The sequence below is a fragment of the Chiloscyllium plagiosum genome, unplaced genomic scaffold (genome assembly GCF_037043375.1).
Source record: "Chiloscyllium plagiosum isolate Xiang-an unplaced genomic scaffold, Cpla_swu_hap1 HiC_scaffold_52, whole genome shotgun sequence".
Classification (NCBI taxonomy): Eukaryota; Metazoa; Chordata; class Chondrichthyes; order Orectolobiformes; family Hemiscylliidae; genus Chiloscyllium; species Chiloscyllium plagiosum.
The window spans coordinates 23,309,544-23,316,743 of record NW_028270190.1 but is presented as its reverse complement, the minus strand read 5'-3'; positions in this window follow the sequence as shown (position 1 = coordinate 23,316,743).

Sequence of the window (7,200 nt, the reverse complement as noted above, 5' to 3'; positions counted from 1 at the left end):
GGTATTGAGATGACTTTTTATTGTACTTCCACCCTCTTTCATTGTTTTTGATGTACTCTTCCAAACCAAAGTGAGAATGCATTGTTAAGTCTGGAAACCAACCCAATGCCAGCATGCGGCCATGTTCATCTCCTTCCCTTCATATCCTGGGGGGGGGGGGGGGTAGTATTGCAAGGAATCGGACAGAATTTATCCGAGTCGACAAAATCATTCTTTTAAATGGAAACAGCCACGAAGTGTCTTAAAGGTAGTGGCAGATTCGGAATTTTCCAGCAGGTGCTCCTCTGCTCGGCCCGTTATTCTTTTTCTATTTTTCTTTTTTTTGTTTTCTGAAGTGTATTTTTTTCAAAAGTTTAAATTTTTAAGCTGATTCAGATAGGAATGGGGAGGTGAGTCACAGACCAGAGGCTGGCGTGAGGAGGTCTGTCCCAGAGGGAAGTCCCAGTTCAGAGGTTGGTGTGGGCGTGCTGAGTCCTCGGGATTTATCCCACAGTTACGTATGGAGACTGGACCGAATATGGTCTGGAGATTGCTGCTGGTATGGCCGAGAGATTAAGTCCACTGCAATCTGGAGATTGGGCTTGGTACCGTTTGGTGACTGGGCCAGGAGCAGTCTCGAGACTGGACCCAGCGGTAGTCTCAAAACAAGACCCGCTGCGATCTGGACACTGGGCCTGATGTGGTCTGGAGACTGTGCGCATTCCATTCTGGAGAGGAGACCTAGTGCGGGTTTTGAGATTGGGTCAGGTGCAACCTGAAGGCGCGGCCCGGTGAGGGCTGGAGACTGAGTATGGTGTGGCGTGGCGACTGGGTCCGATGTGGTCTGGAGACAGGACCTCGTTTGGGTCTGGAAACCAGGCACAGTGCATTCTGGAGACTCAATGCTGACACAAACTGGTGTGAAGGGACTGTAAAGCAAGTGTCTTTTTTGTTGTACTTCTACAAGACTTTCCTTTATATTTCTATCAATGATTTTACCAAATGCTCTAGAATCTGTACCTCGCTATCTTGCACCAAAGATGGCACCATAAACAACGACATTACAAACGTTTGACTGCGCTCATTAGCGTGCACGTGACAATAAATGCAATTCACTTCAGATGTGGGAGAGTTACCGTCTTTGATGCCTTTTCCAAGCAATGCAGATGATTCTGCAATAGTGTGAGTTGGTCAGCACATGGTTGGCACTGCAACGCGTTAAACACAAGAAGAAGAGGCAGGAGAAGAAAGAAGGAATGAGTGAGAAAGGACATTTTGATCCCCATTTCAATGGATTCACTCACAGAAAAACAAATCTAAATGCTCAAAGATGCAGATACAGCGATACACACATAAATACACTAAACATATATATAGAGAAAGGGAAGGCAAACACAAATACACACGCGTGCACGCGAGGGCGTGCGCGCGCACACACACACACACACACACACACCCACACATACACATACACAAACACAACCAAAAGCACGCAGATACTTCAGACTCCAGCTACTCAAGCTGGAATACCGTACCATTCAATAAATTCATGGCTAATTTGATATAGACCTCAACTTTAGTTCTCCTTGGGAAATAAGGCAGGGCATGTCACTGAGCTATTGGAGTGACAAAACATTGGGACCAGTAACTTTAATTCTATTAGGTTGAAACTAGTTCTGGAGAAGTATAGACCTGATACACTATTAATGTTTTGAATTATGGCACGGCCCATTTTGATGGTATTAAGCAAGAACTTGCAAAATATGTTGTCGTGAAAGCTGTTCACAGGCAAAGGGACGTCTGCCAAGTAGAGCCGTTCAAAAGCGAGATAACAAGAATTCAGGGACAGCATGTGCCTGTGAGTATGAGGGGCAATGCTACCAGTAGTAGGGAACAGTACATGAAAGGGGCTATTGATGCTCCAGTCAATAAAAAAAGGAGGTATATATCGTGTATAGCTGAAAATGTGTTGCTGGAAAAGCGCAGCAGGTCAGGCAGCATCCAGGGAACAGGAGAATCGACGTTTCGGGCATAATCCCTTCTTCAGGAGAAGGGCTTATGCCTGAAACGTCGATTCTCCTGTTCCCTGGATGCTGCCTGACCTGCTGCGCTTTTCCAGCAACACATTTTCAGCTCTGATCTCCAGCATCTGCAGACCTCACTTTCTCCTCAAATATATCGTGTATAGGCAGCTGCGATCAAGCGAATCCCTTATGGAGCTTTAGAGGTGTAGAAGTACACTTAGGAGGGAAATCAGGAGTACAAAAAGAAGGCATGAGATAGTTTTGGCACGTAAGGTTAAAGAGAACTGAAAGCGAGTCTACAAATAAGGCAGAATTGAAACTAGTGAGAGATTAGGGCCTCTTAAAACTCAAAGAACCAACTATGTGTTTTTTCGAAAGGAGATTTATTAGTCGTTTATTATTGTATGTACTCACTTGAGGACATTCAAAAGCTTACAAGTCTCCACGTGATGCAATCTTAGATAAAATTGTACCCCATGGGTATGTACTCTTGGCACAAAGCAGAAAAACAAAGAAAACAAGTTAAATTGTAAAGCATTGCCGTCCTTCCTATAAAAGTGGATAACACACAATTAACTGTTCAACAACACAGTCCATTAGTGCTAGGCCATGCTGGGTTCACACGGCTCACATGGACTCTACATCCTCCACTACGCTGCCTCACAGACTATTCTTGCCTGATAGGTGAGATTCCACATGAATATTTAGTGATTAGGTTAGATTCAAGTCCAGAATAACCCTCCGAAAGGGAACCACCCAGACCCATTTCCCTCTGACTAATGCACCGAACTCAATGGACATTTTAGCATGGCAAATTCACTTGACCTCCGCCTCTGCGGACTGTGTGAGGAAATCCACGCAGAGACAGGGCGAATGTGCTTACTACACAGAGAAAGCTGCCCGTGGATGTGAAGCAGGAATGCTAACCGCTGAGCCACCGTGCCACTCCATGTCAGCATTTACTGTGGAGAAAGTCATGGAAGCGAGGGCACTCAGGACTGTCAAGAAAGTTGTTTTGAAACGGAGACACATTACAGAAGAGGATGTGCAGTAGTTCTAAAAATGCATAACAGTGGATTAATACCCAGAACCTGATCAAGTGTATCTTAGGCCATTGTGAGGATCTAGGGAAGAAAATGCGGGGCTGCTAGCTGAGATATTATTATCAATTCATAGACTTGTGTGGAACGGTCACTGAAACCAAAGCATTAACCCTGACTGCTCTGCAAAGATGCTGCCAGACGGTGTGAGCTTTTCCAGCAACTCCTGCTTTGGTTTCTGAACGAGGGCATGCACAATCCTTTCCGATTGTGTTTGTATCTTTGACAGCCACGGGTTAGGTGCTGCAGAACTGGAAGAGAGCTAAAGTTTTGACATTATTTTTCAAAAGGCTATAAGGAAAAGCCAGAGAACTACAGACCGATTCGTCTGATGTCAGGGGTAGACATGCGCTTGGAGGAGATTCTGAAAGACAGGGTTTATATGCTTTCAGAAAAGCAATGACTGATCTCAGAGAGTCAGCATGACATTGTGTGTGGTCAAGTATGTCAGAAAAATACGATTGATGTTTTTCAAGTGTTGAGCAAGAAGATAGATGAAGGTAAAGCAGCACACATGGTCTATGTGGACTGAAGTGAGGCTCAACAGTGTTCTACACGGTAACCTGTTTAATAAGGATAAATGACAGGGATCAGGTCGATCCAGCCAATTAGATATAAAATTGGCTTGACAATTGGAGACAGAGGGTGATGAGAGAGATTTTTTGTTCCAACTGGAGGTCAGAGAGCAGTGGTGCAAGGATTGGTTCTGGGTCTACTGCTGGTCGTTATCTTTATAAATAACTTGGAAAACAATATAGAAAGTTTGGTTACTAAGTTTGTAGATGACACCAAAATTATTGCTATTGTGGGCAATGACGAAGGTCGTTAAAACGACAATGAAAGTGAGATCAATTGGGCCAATGGGCTAAGGAATAGCACATGATACAGATAGTTGTGAGGTTCTGCATTTTGTAAGGTGATCCAGGGCAGTATTTACACCAATAAAGGTAGGCTCCGAGGGAGTGATGTCTAACAGAAAGTTCCAGGGGGACAGGTACATAGTTCCTTGAAAGTGGAGTCGCAGATATACTGTGAAGTGAAGAAGGCATTATATTGCTTGCCTTTATTGGTTAGTGCATTGAATATAGGCTTTGGAACATCACGATGAAGCTGTACAAGTCAATGGTCAATTTGGATTTGTAAAATTGCGTACAGTTTGTGTCGATCTGCTTTGGAAACGCTGGAATAAACTGGATAGGGTGCAAAATTATTCAAATGTTGTGACAGAGACTGGTGGTTTTGATTTATAAAGACAGCCTGGGATAGTTTTCCCTTAGGGTAGGAGGCCGTGGGGTCAATATTTACATGTTTATAAGGTTATGAGCAACATGGATAGAATGAAAAACGAGGGTGCTTTCACAAGGGTAGAGGTATCCAAAACCAGAGAACATAGTTTAAGGTGAGAGGAGAAAAAGTAATAAAAGTTTTCTAAGATGCAGCTCTTTCTCATAGAGGTTGGTATGAATACCTAACGAGTTGTCAGAGAACGTGGGAAAGGCGAGCAGAATTACAACAATTAAAAGACAATTGCATGAGTATATGAATGAGAAAGGTTTGGAGGAGTATGTGCCAAGCGTAGGAAACTATGATTTGTTCAGTTTCGGAAACCTGGTGATCATGGACGAGTTGGGCCAAACCGTCGGTTGGCATATTTTATGACTTTATCACTCCTCTTTCATCACTAATTCTTCGTTGTCATCAATTTATTTCCGAGTGAATAATCCTCTGTAAATCATGCCAATGATCTAGCTCTCCAAACTTTCTTGAAAGAGTATTTCTGACGTTGATGAGATGCGAGACACCCATGCAGCTGCAGAATCAGCATTGAATTCAACCACAATGTGTAACATTTCGCCTGGGATAATCCCACAGTATACCATAACCATCAAGCCGGTCTATGGTTCATTGACAGGTGTGAGTGAACATGTCAGTGTCAGAACCATGTCAGTGTCAGAACCTAAAACTGATTACTACTCGTTAAAGAAACTGCTCTTGACTGCTTAAATTCCAAACAGCAGAACTGCATCTGATGGAGAGGGCAAAATAATCCTAAAACGAACAGATCAGAACTAAGTTCTGATTTCTGCCACATCCATTCATAAATGGTGATGGAGAACTATACAACTCACTGAAGGAGAGGACTCCACAAATATCTCCATTCTAAGTAATAGGACAGTGCTGTACGTCAGTGTAAAATACAAGATGCAGTGTCTGCACGCTTCCCAGCCAGAGGTGTGGTGTGGATGATCCTCCTTACGTTCGTCATGATGCCCACAGAATCACAGATGCTAATCTTCAACCATTTCGTTTGGCTGCACATGACATGAAGAAACATCTAAACACAGTAGATGTGAAAATTGCAATGGGCTCTGACACCATTCCTGTAATAGGACTGAAGACTTATGGTGAGCAACACGCCGTGTCCCCGGGGGAAGCTGTTTCGGCCAGCTCCAACTCAGAGATCTCCATGGCAATGTAGGGAATTACTTAGCTATGTACAGTTTCCGAAGAGGAGAATAGTTACAATCTGACGAATCAACACATCCACAGTCCCATCACTACAGTCAAATAGTTGGAAATTCTTTTTGACAGAGCTGTCAAGCGGCACAGAAATAACCTGTTCACTGTGGTTTCCAATGTGACTCAATTTGGAATGCTGCAGTTTCGGATATATCACTGAATTACTAATCCAGTCCAGACCAATACTCTGGCAGCTGGTCGAAGTTAAAACAATTAATTCAATATCGAAATCTAAAATATGGTGTCAGTGATAGTGACCTTGAAGACAATGTAGATTTACAACTCCAATTAGCTTCCCCAATGTACTTTCAGGAAGCAAATCTCCCGTGATTTCCTCGTCTGGTCTCAACGTGACTCCAGACAAACAGAAATGTGGTCACTGAAACAGCCAAAAAAGACACTCAATTTTATAAAAGTGCTTCGAGATCTTCAAGGATAAAACTGGGCAGAACACATGACAACAGACTCGGTATTGGAAAGGAGAATGGAATGGGAAAAACATTCCTGTTGACCCTGCAGAGACCTCCTTCCTAACATCTGAGAGCTAGTGATAACATTTACAGAGCTTTTCTGCAGACTGCATAGAAACATCAGGAAAGGAGGACACCGGTTCAACACATTGAGCCATCCCAATTCTAGTTCGTGTCCGAATATCTTCTCACTGCAACCATACGAAAAACGTGCATTCGTCATCATGTTATTAAGAACATAACAAACATAATAATAATTGCAATAGTCACTTCAGTTATGCTGGCTATTCAACATAATAGTGGCTGATCTTCATTCTCCACGCCATACTCTTTATCACTCCCCATAACTTTCGAGTCTAGATATCCTTATGTATAGTCAGTGCCTTGGCTCCACAGTAGAGTGGAATTCTCTATGCAGTAGAGAATTCCGCAGGTTCACTTGCCTCTGAGTGCCAACATTTATTCTCATCTCAATGCAGAGTGGCCTGCCTGAACCTCATACTGTGGACAATTGTTTTATATGTCCCAGAATTATCTTCCCTTCTTCCAATCTATCTCGTCCTGTCAGAGTCTTATACATTTCACTGAGATCTCCACTCCTTTTCCTAAACCCCATGGAATACACGCTCATTTGACACAAAGTGTGCAAATACGACAGCCCTGTGAACCCACAGATAAGTCTAATTATCATTCTTAGTTGCACTTCCTCAATCAGTGGTTTGTTCTTTATTCGGCAAGGAGACCAAAACTGCACAATGATCGAGATGAGCTTCCACATAGTCGCGGTAAAGCTGCAGGAAGACATCCTTACATGTACTCAAATCCCCTGAAATGAAGGTCAACACACCATTTATCTTCCTACCGGCTTTCTGTTCCTGCAATATTGCTTTCAGTGACTGGTGTACAAGGAGATCCAGATCATTTAAAATGTTACAGCTACCCAGTTGGTGAATTTATGTACACTTTTCAGTGTGCCAATGCCATTCCCAATATTGACATCTAGCTCCAGAACTCACTGACATGCATGGACCTTGGAAGTCTGTCGAGAAGAAAATGATTAATAAAAAAAAGCAGTGTTCACTTTATAGATCAACATTTCTTAAGGAA